This window comes from Oncorhynchus mykiss, chromosome 9, assembly GCF_013265735.2.
Source record: "Oncorhynchus mykiss isolate Arlee chromosome 9, USDA_OmykA_1.1, whole genome shotgun sequence".
Lineage (NCBI taxonomy): Eukaryota > Metazoa > Chordata > Actinopteri > Salmoniformes > Salmonidae > Oncorhynchus > Oncorhynchus mykiss.
The window spans coordinates 21,877,959-21,894,330 of NC_048573.1; the positions used below are offsets into that span (position 1 = coordinate 21,877,959).

A 16,372-nucleotide genomic window follows, 5' to 3' on the forward strand; every position below is an offset into this window, starting at 1 on the left:
CCTGCAAAATGGTAATATCACAGATTTGGATTCCCAAGTAAAATATTTTCTGCTGTCCAATATCCTCCCTTCATTCTAATCTCTCCTTCTCATCAGTGTTTCGTGTCAGGCCTAAAAAACACTATTACAAACAGTACAATAAGATAGACGGCTACAGCAGTGTCTCTGGTTGGTATTGCCAAATGTAACAGTCAATATGTTTCTTTTAATTATGTGTTAACCTTCCACCACTGACTTTGCGCAGAAACCAAGATTGAGAAGTGCATCTTAATTGTTCCGCTGTCATAAACCAAACACACACGCACCTTGTACGTAAGCCACAAGCCTATGCATATTCACTGTATATCAACTCACCAAGTGTTCGTTTTTGTTAGGACAAATCATTAGCTTCAGCTAACATTACAGAAAAAATACATGTTAGCAGGGTGGAACTTCTAAACAAACTCCCACATTTAGAGGTAAATAGATGACGTGACTCATTAACGTGATGAATGGCCGCACAATCCCCAGGTGCCCCACGTCAACACACCCCCATCAGTCCCTCTTGTTGGCCATTCCGGGTGAAAGCAGAGTGTTTAAAATGTGCTGCTCCTAAGTGCTGAGGCAAGCAGCTCCACCAGCCAAATGTTCCCTTTTCCATCTCCTGAGGCTCTAAGGACCCATTCTACTGTTAACATCAAATCATTAAATTCACCCTGATTCAGGCGCTCTCCAAAATGTGTGAAGGTACAAAGAGAGTAGAAGAGGTGAGGATAAGAGGGGAAAAGGATCATTGTTTTCCGTAAAAACAAAATAGACTCCATTGTTCAGTACTGAGCAATTACACTCAAAGTTGACAACACTCTCAGGCTTCAAATCCATCTTGTTGACCATGAAGGCAACTTATTAAATGGAATTATAGTTTATAATAGTGGGGATCAATAGGAGCCATTTGGACAGTGCATCATTGTCAGGCCTGGACTTGAGGATATACATTTTCCTGGGCACTGTGAGAGGAAGCAGTCAGTGGTGACGTTTTTTCAACTGAGGAGTTTTTTTCTATTCGCATTTATGTGCCTTCTGAATCTGTATGTATACACAGTAGTCTCAAGTCTGCTTATACAGACTAGATATAAACTGTATGCATACACAGTAGTCTCAAGTCTGCTTATACAGAGCAGATATAAACTGTATGCATACACAGTAGTCTCAAGTCTGCTTATACAGAGCAGATATAAACTGTATGCATACACAGTAGTCTCAAGTCTGCTTATACAGAGCAGATATAAACTGTATGCATACACAGTAGTCTCAAGTCTGCTTATACAGAGCAGATATAAACTGTATGCATACACAGTAGTCTCAAGTCTGCTTATACAGAGCAGATATAAACTGTATGCATACACAGTAGTCTCAAGTCTGCTTATACAGAGCAGATATAAACTGTATGCATACACAGTAGTCTCAAGTCTGCTTATACAGAGCAGATATAAACTGTATGCATACACAGTAGTCTCAAGTCTGCTTATACAGAGCAGAACACGTCACAGTGCATATATTTGTAGGCGAGGCTGAGTGGCTCACAATGTTTTGTTGTGTGTCTCATTTTACATTTTAGTTAGCAGACACTCTTATCGTGAGAAACTTACAGGAGCAATTCGTGTTAAGTGGCTTGTTCCAGGGCACATCTACATATATTTCACCTAGTAGGCTCGGGGATTCGAACCAGCGACCTTTCGGTTACTGGCCCTGCCACCCTCTCCCAGTCTGTTTTAAAGCCTATATTTACGAATGCAACCTATTGTGTATTTTGAAGGACCAATCAAGCATCATCATCATCATCATCATCGTCACATAATCATTGTCATCATCTTCATTCATGTTCATCATGATCATCAACACAATAACCATCACTATTGTCATCATTTGAAAGGGACAAATAAGGTTTACACAGTAAAAAATTGTTATTACATTTCAAAGCATACTCATACTCCATGGCACTCCAAACTGAGGCCATATACCATCATTTATGTTTGTAAACAGAGTATTGGCATTGCCATTTTGCAGGACCTACCCATTGAAAGGACTGCACCATTCGAACACATTGTTTCCGACTGACTACTAGATCACCACAAAAGAAACACGTTCATGTGAAATGCGTCAAACATTCCTAAAAGAATGCAAACAAGCAAACTACCAGATGGTGAATTCAGTAGGCTGATTGTATAAAAATGGCTCTGGCTTACAACAAAAGAGTGATGGCTGAGTTACAGTGTAATGGGTAGAACATTCGAGACTCCCTTTGCAACCTGAAGCAATTATCACATTCAGCTGTTTCTTACACTAGATTGACTTCTTTCTTGTTTCAAGATAACTCCAGCATCTGATGCACGACACCTCGGGCTGTGAAAATGCTAACTGTCCTCAAAAAGCCTAAAATGTGTGTGTTTGTGTGTCTTTGTTTATAAAGCATTGTGATTTGGAAATAAAGGGTATGTCTTGAGCCGAGGCAATCTTTCCCAGGTGTCAGAAAAGACTGGCTGCTAGGATTTACTCTTATTCTCAGTTTACATTTTTCATTTTTGAATCAAATATAACATTTCCATTACACTACCATAAGGCAATCAATGCTGTTGCACTATGACCAATGCAATCAATTTTGTTTCCCCTGTGTAACACAGATTCATTCATCTACATGATATAAATGTCATCATTTTGTCACATAGCGGTAACCTTTTCACTGGTTTGGATTGAATTAGGACCTTCATATGGCAACGCGTTTCAAAGGAGCTTAAGCATGATGTTTCATTTTCACTTCGAATAAAGAACCATGACAAATAAGCATCAATTCATATGTGAAAGGCTAAACAACTCTGTTTAAGCCTGACAAGTCTGAAAGTATGTCTCTTAAGATACAACACTAGGTCAACATGCCTGTTATCTAGTTTATATGAACACGTTGAAGAAGTGCCTTTTAACTTTTGAATCTTACATCAGGGTATCATTGTCCTAACCTACTCCAACAGCACCTCAGTAGTTATCTAATTAACTGTAGTTATGTTAGACTTAGGCCATACTCACAATTGATTTAAAATGAGACCACTTTGAGATCAGACAAGAGTCTTTCCCTCCCTGCCACTCTGGCTTGAATGGACATGATGGGACAGTTTCTATGGAGACCAAAAACTGAACAAGGACAAATTAGGTGAGGTTAACTTTTGTGGCAAGGCACTATTGAGGGAGGAATAAAAGTACAGTATGATGAGCAATGGAAGGCTGAACAGTGGTTGCAGGTGTAGAGGCTAAATAATGGCATCAAAAGGACAAATAGGATTCCCATCAATTAAAGTAATAGCTTGTTTGTTCCAATGTCCATACTAGCATACAACTTAGAAATAACACATTTATTGGGCAGCGTTCCAATTTGTTTGCTAGTGTGGACGTTGGAATATAACCCATAGGTAAATAGAATTTACAACTTACAGACTATTATTTCAAGGCAAGATAACGTACCCCATACAGTGTGTGCTCGCTGAGACACCCAGCCTGTACGAGCATACAGTTCTTCCCCACTGGATGTTTGATTCTTCCACTTCCATTACCTTAAGCCCTGTAATCTTGATGTCCGGACGGGGAGGGAGATTGCATTGGAGGGCATCACGTTTGAACAGGGCAGCTTAGTGTGGTTACAGTATAGTACGCACCATCACTGTGCTTTTCCACTAGAAATTATAAGATTCTGTACCTGACAAAAGAGAGAAGTTGATGGAGTAAACTCCACTTCATATGAGTAATTACTTTCTATTGAATGGAGGGTAGCAGTTCAGTTGATCTCTGCCAGAGAAATGATGTTTGAGATTCTTCAAAGCTGCACTGTGATACATTATATTTACCATTAGGTGAGTGCACAAGTAAGAACTAAGCAAGGTGATTTGTATGATTAATGATGTATACCAGTGGCTGTCGGTGACGTTTAAAGAGGATTATAATTTTTTTTATGAGCATGGCCTTATTTCTGTTACAGCGTATTGAATGACTGTCATTCATGTTCCATTCACCCAGTTCAATGTAACATTGGCAGGTTTAGGCTACTACATGATAGTCTAATTTTCCCTATACTCATCATGAGGTTGCTACAACCTAACCTATGAATGGCAGTTTACAATGTAGGTAGGTGCATAGGTCGAGAGAAACATTTTGAGTAATCAAGAGGTGCGTTCGTCAATTCACTCTGGCTATCTCCTCTGAATTCAGAGCACTTCTGTCTGTGTGCCAAAGCGCAGAATAACTGATTAATTTACGAATGCGCAACACCCATTGAATATGACTGGTGTCTGTAAACATTTGCATTTTTTTTATTCATTAAATTGTTGCCAGCAGCACAGTTGAAAACAGCCTAACCAGCTCTGATAGGGTGAGTAAAATAGTCAGAGTGAAGTGTTCTCTCATTTGTGTCTGGAAGTAGCTCGCTAGCTAGCCAACTTTAGCCAGTTAGCTTGGGTGCTTGACTACTGTTGTGAGGTCAGAACACTCGGATCAACCCTACTCCTCGGCCAGAACGTCCAGAGTGTACTCTGAGTACAATGGCTCTCCATAGTGAATATAAGAACACACCCAAGGTGACAGACAGTGACACATTCAATACCGCCTTACACACTCTTGCCTTCATCTAGCTGATCTGGTGTGATCATTAGTCCAACAGTTGAAAACTAGTTTCCTTCTGTTTAAAATGTTTTTCAACATAATCGGTGGAATGAATACACCCCTGATCATACTCAAACACAGTTCACTTTCATAGCAGTCGCATACAAACAGCATGAACATTTTACTCGTTGTATGATTTCTTCTCGCATCTGTGCGGTCTCCTCCTCTCACCTTTTCCCTTCCCTTGTGGACTGTGCACAACACATCAGTTGTCTGTGACAAGGCGATAAAACCTTTCCAAGACAAACTTTCATATAATAACCGCTAACCGCTACACAGCCTACAACATTGTCACCATATTAGCTGACGACGTTAGTAACGTCATAGTCAACATAGCTACAATAACTAACACGTTAGTAAACCCACTACAATCATGCAGTACAGTGCACAGTCAGCAAGCAGTTTAGCAGTTACACCAGCGGGCCTCCGGTGACAATAAATTAATAAAACCTAAAGCTTACCTTGACTTGGAAGAGTTCCAGTGTTGGATAGCCATAACTCTCACTTTGAGTTTCTGACGGGCCGCCCCCAGGTGGTGAAGGTAGGAAACAACATCTCCACTTCGCTGATCCTCAACACTGGTGCCCCACAAGGGTGCGTTCTCAGCCCCCTCCTGTACTCCCTGTTCACCCATGACTGCACAGCAATGCACGCCTCCAACTCAATCATCAAGTTTGCAGACAACACAACAGTAGTGGGGTTGATTACCAACAATGACGAGACAGCCTACTGGGAGGAGGTGAGGGCACTCGGAATGTGGTGTCAGGAAAACAACCTCTCACTCAACTTCAACAAAACAAAGGAGATGATTGTGGACTTCAGGAAACAGCAGAGGGAGCACCCCCCCCCCCCCCCCCCCCCCCCCCATCCACATCGACGGGACAGTAGTGGAGAAGGTGGAAAATGTTTAGTTCCTCGGCGTACACATCACGGACAAACTGAAATGGTCCACCCACACAGACAGTGTGGCGAAGAAGGCGCAACCTAAGGAGGCTGAGTAAATGTGTCTTTACCCCCACACACTTTTACAGATGCAAAATTGAGAGCATGGACTGTATCACCACCTGGCACGGCAACTGCACCGCCCACAACCGCAAGGCTCACCAGAGGGTGGTGCGGTCTGCACAACGGATCGCCGGGGGTAAACTACCTGCCCTCCAGGACACCTACAGTACAGCACCCGATGTCACAGGAAGGCCAAAAAGATAATTAAGGACAACAACCACCCGAGCCACTGCCTGTTCACCCCGCTACCATCCAGAAGATGAGGTCAGTACAGGTGCATCAAAGCTGAGACCGAGAGACTGAAAAAGAGCTTCTATCTCAAGGCCACCAGACTGTTAAACAGCCATCACTAACAAAGAGAGGCTGCTGCCTACAAACAGACTCAAATCATTAGCCACTTTAATAAATGGATCACTAGTCACTTAAAAAAAATGTCACTTTAATAATGTTTACATATCTTACATTACTCATCTCATATGATACCGTATTTTATACCATCTATTGCAGATGCAATAGATGATATAAAATAAAATACGGTATCATGTGAGATGAGTAATGTAAGATATGTAAACATTATTAAAGTGACATGCCTATGCTGCTCGGCCATCGCTCATCCATATATATGTACATATTCTTATTCCATCCCTTTACATTTGCGTGTATTAGGTAGTTGTGAAATTGTTAGATTACTTGTTAGATATTACTGCACTGTCAGAACTAGAAGCACAAGCATTTCGTTACTCATGGTCAGCAGATGTTAATGCGAGTGTATGTGACCAATATAATTTGATGTGATTTGATTTGAGGCTACTGTAGAGCTTTATTGCAAAACAATGTATTTTAATCAATGATTTGGTGATGTGGATATATTTAGTATAGTTTATTATTAACTTTTTTAATGTTGCACTTTAACTTTTACTGAAATTCCCTGAGGAGGATGGTCCTCCCCTACCTCCTCTGAGGATCCTCCACTGATTCGACATTTACAGTATAAACAGTATACAGTATAAATCAGGATATATTTGAGGTAGACAGGCCAAGCATCCTTATTTTACTTTTCATATTAATCACTGTAATTGCTTACCATTCCAAATTGACTTAACCCTAAGTCTACTCATTGGTTCCCACACACACCCAAAAATATTTTTGCTCCAAAAATCACCAAATGAAATGGCATCGCCACTTGAGTTTGTGGCCCAGGAAGTGAATGCCAACAACAGCGTCCATAGATCTACATTTTCCCAACTGTACCACCCAATTCATTCTGCAGTCTATTCCGTCTCTCGCCCTGTGACACATGAAATGATTTATCCCATATCTCAAAGATGTTTTTTCCCTCCTCCGTATTCTCGGAGGTCGTTTGTTTTATTCACTTCTGTTTCTTGGAGCTCCAGTCCGATGTTTTCCCTCAAAGGGCCCGTCTGGTTTTGGCAACGGCCTTACTCTACCCCTTATACATTATGGAAATAGAACCAAAAAAAACGTGTACCTCCCTATGGTTAGTCAGAGCCCATCGCGATCTAGGTTTTTCAGTGTATTACGGGGCTGAATCACCTGCTGAATTTTAACACATTTTATCCCATGCATCCACCTCCAGGGCCTGAATTTTCTCTCTCTCTCTAGAGTTTAACAATGAGGTAGAAAACAAAGTTGTACATCACAGTCAAACTGATTCAGTTCTGTTTGAGTGGCCCTTGGGTTCAGACAGTCTTTTAACACAAATAACACAAAATCTCAATCAAACTCGATGAATTCTGTCTGTTGTTGTCCACCTTCAAGGTTACCTGCTAGTGTTGGCCTGGGCATACCGATACCATGAATAGGTTGATGTTGCTGTTTGGAGTGGAATATTATTCTGTCCTCTGCCCTTCAGACAGCTCAATGCAGAAAGTGTGTACCTTCCATGAACTCTGTTTCATCTATTCAATGTTTTACCATGACGATGACGATGCATTGTTCAGGTTTGGACTTGGTATTGTGTCCCTCTGGTTTGATAATTGACTATCTCTTGAGAAATGGCTTTAGTAACTGCAATTAATTATGTGCATTTAATATGTTAGCATCACAGGTGCTATTAACTAACACACTATAAACATGCTTTCACAAGCTGATTGAAGCATCTGGAACTGCATACCGTAGTCCTAGTTATATTTTCCTGTTTGGTCCCTGGAGCCCTCGGGTGCTTTAGTCTTCATTAAGAGGAGTTCCTCGTTGATCGATCACTGTCACTGGGGCTGCTCTGTAATTGCGGGCGTCCTTAATCATGACTGACGTCTCATCTTCTTCATTGTCACACAGGTCTCAGGAGAGAGAATGTTCCATGACTTTCACACCTTCAACCTCAAGGTAGGCCTCCGTGCTTTATGGGTCTGTATGTTTCTGTCTGGCAGTTCATATAAAAGACTGTGGGTTGGATTCTGTTATAGTTGTCTCTCTATCTACTGTACACAAGGAGGACTGTAGACATTGACACACGTCTGTACTGTATCACATGTGAAAATGTGATAGACTGTATGGGATGTGAAAACTCATTCTGACAGCCCAACAATACAGTACAAAATAGACTCAATTTAACTTGTCACATTAATGCAATGTCTTCTTTAAAAAATATCCATGTGTGCGCTCACCTGTCTGAATCTGAAAAGTGGAAGTGCCGTCATTTTGAGTGTAGTGGTTGTATGTTGTTATAGTAATGACATGTTATTTGAATGAGAATGTTAACTGGCTGAAGGATAATATCATAGGTTGCTATTTATACTGCAAACTGAGAGAAAGAAGGTCAATTCTAATTTCTATGAAGAAAAATCCCATTGCATTGAAACTCCCATTTCATTTCCAAACTATGATAAAGTAACACTCATTTATAGTGTTACTAGATTTAGTTGCCTGCCTGCCTTCCAGCCAAATTCATTCTTGTTGCAAAGTTCCACACACATTTGATTTCCTTAGACCTTATAATTAGCAATTATATGTGAAGCCTCACTCTTGACAAATCCTGAATGTTTCATTTTTACTCACTGGCTTATGAGTTAACATTGAGACTCATCTCATTCATTTTGACTACATATTGACAGACACATCAATGACCTAAAGTACAGGCACATTCTATGACACATAAATATATTGAGTAACCCAATTCATCTACAATATGAACTATGCAATGAAGCTGTCTGTGTCAAAAGTACTGTATGTCAGTGCCATGCATGAACTGCTGATGACCTAAATTGGTAGCACAAACAACTTCTCCAAGGTGTTGTGTGATATTTCCTTAGGATCTTATTTGACAGCAGTCCTGTGTGTATTAATCATGGTATGCTTGAATTAGAGGTTCCTCAAGTGCAGGACACCAGGAATCTCAAGAATAAGAATAGATGAATGGATGTCAATAATGTGAAGAATTGTGTTATTTATTCAATGGATATCCTATGTATTGGAATGTCTTGGTTGATTGATATCGGAGTGATTTTCTCCTTAAACTATCCAATGGCAGATTAGTAAGTGTTCAGTGGTGTGAACTATGCAACATGCATGATATTTGTTGGTTTCCAACTTCTTCATCAGCTTTGGAAGGCTCTAGATTTAAACATTTCCCCATGCACATCGTAAACAAAATATTTATGAAAAATATCAGTTGATGTTCCTGCTCTTTTCCATATATTTCCCCCAAGCTTTTTTTTATGGCTATATAATCTAATATAAATATTTATGTTTGGCCCTATAATCTAATATACTGTAAGTATTTCTGTATGGATAAATAATCTAATGTACATTTATCAGTATGGCTATATAATCTAATGTACATCTTTCTGTATGGCTGTATAATTTAATGTAAGTATATCTTTATGGCTATATAGTCTAATGCAAATCTATCTGTATGGCTATCTATTCTAATGTAAGCCTATCTGCATGGCTATGTAATCAAATATAAGTCTATCTGTATGGATATGTAATCTAATATAAGTCTTTCTGTTTCATCTCATTTCATAACACCACTGCACAGAGGCATCCTAATGGTCCCTTTCTCTGGGCTCCGCAATTGGCCCCTACACTATTTATGCAGCGCGACAGGCAAAGCACAATATAATCAGCCTCCGAATGTGTATTTCATGAAGGGCATCAACATTCATCTATTCAACCATCTCCCCACACACGATACACTCTGGTATGGGCACATACACACGCCGCAACCCCATAGCCTCGTTTTGATCAATTTCGCTCCCCTCAAATCTTTCTGCATCTAAATGCTAGCCGACTGTGCTTGCTCCCCACAATCCGCCTCTGAAGAATGACCCCTCCGCAGCCAATCCATGTGGCACGGCGCTTTTTATACGCTCACACACTGTAATTGACACATTGTAGCAAATGGGCTTATTTTCACGTCACATCAAAGGAACATTACGATGAAATATGGGCATTTTCTATGTATTTATTATAGTGCCCCTCCTCCTTTCTCTACCCCCGAAAGGTCGTTTGCAACGACACTAAGACGGAATCTGGATTCCAATTGTTCATGTGTCGGGCTAAGTCTCCCCCCTGTGAAAATTCTATGTGAAATTGGAGGCTGATACTGACGTTCGCACTCAACAGTGTCATACTCTGATGTGTATGGCTATTGAGTCCATGGTCATTTGTATGGATAAGGGCAGTGTTTCCCAACTCCGGTCCTCGAGTACCCCCAACAGCATGCATTTTTGTTGTAGCCTCGGACAACAACACCTGATTCAACTTGTCAAGGGCTTGATGATTAGTTTAAAAGTAGAATTAGGTGCTTGTCCTGGGCCTACTACAAATATGCACTATATCTACAAAAGTATGTGGACACCACTTCAAATTAGTGAATCCAGCTACTTCAGCCACACCCGTTCCTGACAGCTGTATAAAATCGAGCACACAGCCATGCAATCTCCATAGACAAACATTGACAGTAGAATGGCCTTATAGAAGAGCTCACTGAATCTCAATGTGGTAAATTTCTGCCTTGCTAGAGCTTCCCCGGTCAATTATAAGTGCTGTTATTGTGAAGTGGTAGGCCACACAAGCTCACAGAACGGTACCGCCGAGTGCTGAAGTGCGTAAAAACTGTCTGTCCTTGGTTGCAACATTCACGACTGAGTTCCAAACTGCTTCTGGATGCAAGTCAGCACAATAACTGTTCGTCGGGCGCTTCATGAAATGAGTTTCCAAGCACAATGCCAAGCGTCGGCTGGAGTGGTGTAAAGCTCACCGCCATTGAATTCTGAAGCAGAGATGAATCACGCTTCGCCATCTGGCAGTCCGACAGACAAATCTAGGTTTGGAGGTTGCCAGGAAGCTACCTGCACCAATGCTTAGTCCCAACTGTAAAGTTTGGTGGATGAGGAATAATGGTCCAGGGCTGTTTTTCATGGTTTGGGCTAGGCCCCTTAGTTCCAGTGAAGGGAAATCTTAACACTACAGCATACAATGACATTCTAGATGATTCTGTGCTTCCAACTTTGTGGCAACAGTTTGGGGAAGGCCCTTTCCTGTTTCAGCATGACAATGCCCCCATACACAAAGTGAGGGCCATACAGAAATGGTTTGTCAAGATCAATATAGAAGAAATTGACTGTCCTTCACAGAGCCCTGACCTCAACCCCATCGAACACTTTTGGGATGAATTGGAACGCCGACTGCGAGCCAGGCCTAATTGCCCAACATCAGTGCCCGACCTCACTAATGCTCTTGTGGCTTGCTTCCAACAAGTCCCTGCAGCAATGTTCCAACATCTAGTGGAAAGCCTTCCCAAAAGAGTGCAGGCTGTTATAGCAGCAATGGGAGGACAAAATCCATATTAATGCCCATGATTTTGGAATGTGATGTTCGACGATCATACTTTAGGTCATGTGGAGTTTGTACTGTTGGGGGTACTCGAGGACAGGAGTTGGGAAACACTGGATTAATTAATTATATTTTAAAAGGTAAATTTGAAAGATGTTGCCTGACACATGCATCAGTCAATTGTCACACTCTCTGGGGCCTTGATTTTGTGACCTCTCCAATTACAAGGCAAAATGGTTAATAAACTGAATGATGATGGCTTAGAGGGTAGTGTGTTTATAAAAAACATCTATGATACTCTTAACCCTCATGAAATCATAATGTTTATATCAATGTCAATGGCTATCGTCCCGTGATATGAATTAATAATTCTGTTTTATGATAATTTACTCCTTGATTACTATTAATATTTGATTAATTAATCTTTCCCATGCATAATACTGAAGGAAATAGAGTGACACATTGAAAGAGTGTCGTATTTTTTACCAGAAATCTTTCACCCCAAATGTATGTAATTTTCAGCAAAAATCCTAATATACAGTACAACTTAACCTCCACAGAAGCCACACTTTTATCAGTTAGCATCACTTAAATAAGAGCACCTGAGAGACCCCTGTTTTTGATTTAAGTCTCACAGCAAAATGCTGAATGTCTTTCTTGGTGAACCACTATTGATCTTTCCCATTGCTCTCAACATCTGTAATTGATACAGTCATGAGTGTTGACGATCCATATCCCCATTGCGTTTTCTAGGAAGAATGTGATACTGTGAGATAGGAAGAGAGGGGGCCCGTTTCAAGTAATGCAACAGTTAGTGTTTCCTCCCCCTCTCCGCTTTGAAAGCTCTTTTCTCTCTGGGAGGGAACGAGCATCTGAGGGCTGTCAGCTACTGCTTCCATCAACACAAAGGCTAAGATCTCAACCAGCCCTGGGGGAGACTAGCGTCACTTTAACAGGCCTTATAACATGTCAATTTACACATCGCCCACTAAGTCCACTACTGCCAAGAGCTTCCACTATAGACACTAACACACTGTGTGGTATAAGCGCTACCACACAAGCAACACAGTGTGGATTACAGCTGGAACACATGGATTGTAGAATTACTGAAAAAGGCGATGCTCATTGATTCCATTTCCACGCAGCTTGGTTGAGATCATTTCTGAGCAGCTGGCTATGTACTGGTCACAAATCCATTTTTTATTTATTGATTTATTATCTTTACCCCTACTGTCAGTTGACTGGCACATTTTTATAATGAAATATTCTGACACAATAGACCCACCATTGAAAATAGTGATAATCATCCCTTACCCACATGGATGTAGAATTGAACAGTATAAAGGAACCTCATTGTGTCTTAGATGCACGTTGATGAAATAGAATAACATATGATCTGAAGATATCATAAACTGGGTTCTCTATTCTCAAAATGTCTGTAATATATACTAACAGATCATGGTGAATTTCTATGGAAAAGTACATGCCACAATCATTACAATACTGTTACACATTCATTCATATGCATTTTTTTACTAGAGGAGAAATCCACTCTGAGCTATGATCATTGGTATTTCTACTCGCAGTACAGGGGGCAGGGCGGCATGGTTTGAATGCTGCTACAGTCGATGATTGTTTCATTTAACATTGACAAGCCGTTCAGAGGGAAGCTGCCAGCCTAACACACAAACAGGTGCATAATGAGGGCTGGTGTGGACCTATCATTGTCAGCCATGATTTAACAGCATGCATGTCTTCATATTTAGAATATCAAATAATATATTACCAGGAAGAGGAAGTCATTGTAGAATCAGAGTCTGCAGCCATAGGCAGACTAGGACCAAAAATCAGCCCTGGCATTTATAACAAACGCCTGTCTTTTTCCTGAAATGCCAGATGGTCAGTCTACCGCTGTACAGTGATAGACATAGTCCACAATGCTGATAATTTAGAAATGTTAACGTGAAATATAACTAAGACTGAGGAAACATGTGACAGTGTGCATATATAACAGCTTCTTATTTGTACATCTCAGCTTACCGCCACATCAGCCACCACTGAATCCCATAATGACAAATGTGTTTTAAATATGAAATGTAATCAGTAGGATCACCACACGCAATCAGCTCTTCTTCATTGCACCTGCGTGAACCCCTTGCAAATATAAGTGCATTCAATGGGAGAATTATTGCTGGCAGCTTATCAAAGCAAGATTGCGTGTTGACTTTGATTAACGTCTGTATGGCGAAGGCTTGATAACGTCAAAGTTCAAAATGATCTCCTCTCCAAACAGCTATTTTGTGAAATTCTATAAATATTTATCTTGAGTGTTCGCTATTTGTCGTTCTTTAGGCCAAGGAATTATTTCATAGAAATTCATGGTTTAGAGCTTGATTTTCAGAAATACGTTTAGAATTAGATGAAATAGTAATATACAGTATGTGATTCTAGTAATACATTAGCAATACAAACTAATATGGACCAACTATAACTAATAATAACTAATAATAATAATAATAAACTCAGCAAAAAAGGAAACGTCACTTTTTCAGGACCCTGTCTTCATTGTAAAGGGTTTAAACACTTTCCCATGCTTGTTCAATGAACCATAAACAATTAATGAACATGCAACTGTGGAACGGTCGTTAAGACACTAACAGCTTACAGACGGTAGGCAATTAAGGTCACAGTTATGAAATCGTAGGACACTAAAGAGGCCTTTCTACTGACTCTGAAAGACACAGAAAAATATGCCCAGGGTCCCTGAACATGCCAGGAAGGACAGCTGATCGTACTCGCAGTGGCAGACCACGTGTAACAACACCTGCACAGGATCGGTACATCTGAACATCACACCTGCGGGACAGGAACAGTATGGCAACAACAACTGCCCGAGTTACACCAGGAACGCACAATCCCTCCATCAGTGCTCAGACTGTCCTCAATAGGCTGAGAGAGGATGGATTGAGGGCTTGTAGGCCTGTTGTAAGGCAGGTCCTCACCAGACATCACCGGCAACAACGTTGCCTATGGTCACAAACCCACCGTCGCTAGACCAGACAGGACTGCCAAAAAGTGCCCTTTACTGATGAGTCGCTGTTTTGTCTCACCAGGGGTGATTGTCAGATTTGCATTTATCGTCGAAGGAATGAGCAATACACTGAGGCCTGTACTCTGGTGCGGGATCGATTTGTAGGTGGAGGGTCCGTCATGGTCTGGGGCGGTGTGTCCCAGCATCATCGGACTGAGCTTGTTGTCATTGCAGGCAATCTCAACGCTGTGTGTTACAGGGAAGACATCCTTCTCCCTCATGTGATATCCTTCCTGCAGGCTCATCCTGACATGACCGTCTAGCATGACAATGCCACCAGCCGTACTGCTCGTTCTGTGTGTGATTTCCTGCAAGATAGTAATGTCAGTGTTCTTCCATGGCCAACGAAGAGCCCGGACCTCAATCCCATTGAGCACGTCTGGGACATGTTGGATCAGATAAATGTCTGGGAACGTGCAGGTGCCTTGGCAAGAACTGACAAATCTGGTGCAGTCCATGAGGAGGAGATGCACTGCAGTACTTAATACAGCTGGTGGCCACACCAGAAACTGACTGTTACTTTTGTTCAGGGACACATTATTCCATTTCTGTTAGTCAGAAATGTCTGTGGAACTTGTTCAGTTTATGTGTCAGTTGTTGAATCTTGTTATGTTCATACAAATATTTACACATGTTAAGTTTGCTGAAAATGAAACACAGTTGACGGTGAGAGGACATTTCTTTTTTTGCTGAGTGTATAATGCTTATGCTTAGCACAGCTGGTTATTGCCATGCAAAATTGGCTGTGAATGATACAAGCCTTAGAATGTCTTAGAAATCAAAACCCATATGGGCTGCATGGTGTGACTATAGGCTACTGATGAGTTGAGAAAGTAGCAAAAAATCTTGCTTTCTGTTCCTTTGCCTCAGGATGCACAGCTGTTGTCTCATCGAGTGATCGTATGTTCATCCATCAGACTATTCTCAACTTAATCTTGTCTTTACTAATATGTCAAATTAGTTTCGATTTAGAATGGACCATTATCAAATGGGCATGAACAAGGGGCAGGGGGAAAAATAAATGTCATCTGTACGCACTCAAATAGCGAATGCATCTCTTGCTCATTCCCACCAGTCCGTTTTGTTGGCTACTTGGGTTTTTATAGCGGAGCATGTACTTAATATGAGCAGCTGAGAAATACATATAAGAACACTTATTCACTCCACACATCAACCTCTGCAACCTTGTTCCTGCAGCTACCCAGGGCTTTATCTGGGAAACCAAGTGAAATGTGTTCGGGAACATCGATAGCAATTAAACATCTTTCACTAAACTCGACAGCCCGTCTGCGTGCTCGAGAAAGGAGTAAAGGAGAAAGAGGAGGAGATGGAAACGCATGGTGGTGAGATATTCTGTATGGCTAAAGGTAATGTGTCACCCAATTCATTTTGAAAATATAAAAAATATAATACAAATTCACTAATTGTAGGCTAACTGTAAGCCGCCCTGCACAATAAATGAGCCAACAGCATCGCCTAGGGCTATACGTTCTCCCCCAGACACATTGATATACATTTTGGAGTGTAGCATAAGGTAACCAGTCCATCCAGCATGCATGAAAAAACAGTCCACACTCAATGGTAATTACTCTAATTTGTGTAGGCTAGACCAATTATATACGAAAGACATCTTAAATCAGTTTTGTTCTATGTTTTGCTGCCAAGCAGAATATGCGGTAGGCTGTGTATTGTGTAACGTCACAGTCATACTATTAATTCAGTTGTATTTTTTTGTATTTCTTTTTTTTGATGGGGGGGGCTCCTTATGCATATGCATAAGCTCTAATATGTGTA

General features: G+C 40.9%; 1 protein-coding gene across 38 annotated transcripts in view; it reads left to right on the forward strand.

Annotated features, from left to right (window-relative positions):
* LOC110531736 (receptor-type tyrosine-protein phosphatase delta) overlaps nt 1-16,372 on the forward strand; it is a 595,272-nt gene that overhangs the window by 282,927 nt on the left and 295,973 nt on the right. For all 38 annotated transcript variants that reach the window (XM_036987567.1, XM_021615095.2, XM_036987574.1 and 35 more), the window contains exon 8: nt 7,987-8,034. The gene's annotated coding sequence lies outside the window, so the exon portion shown is untranslated. The remainder of the gene's footprint in view (nt 1-7,986; nt 8,035-16,372) is intronic.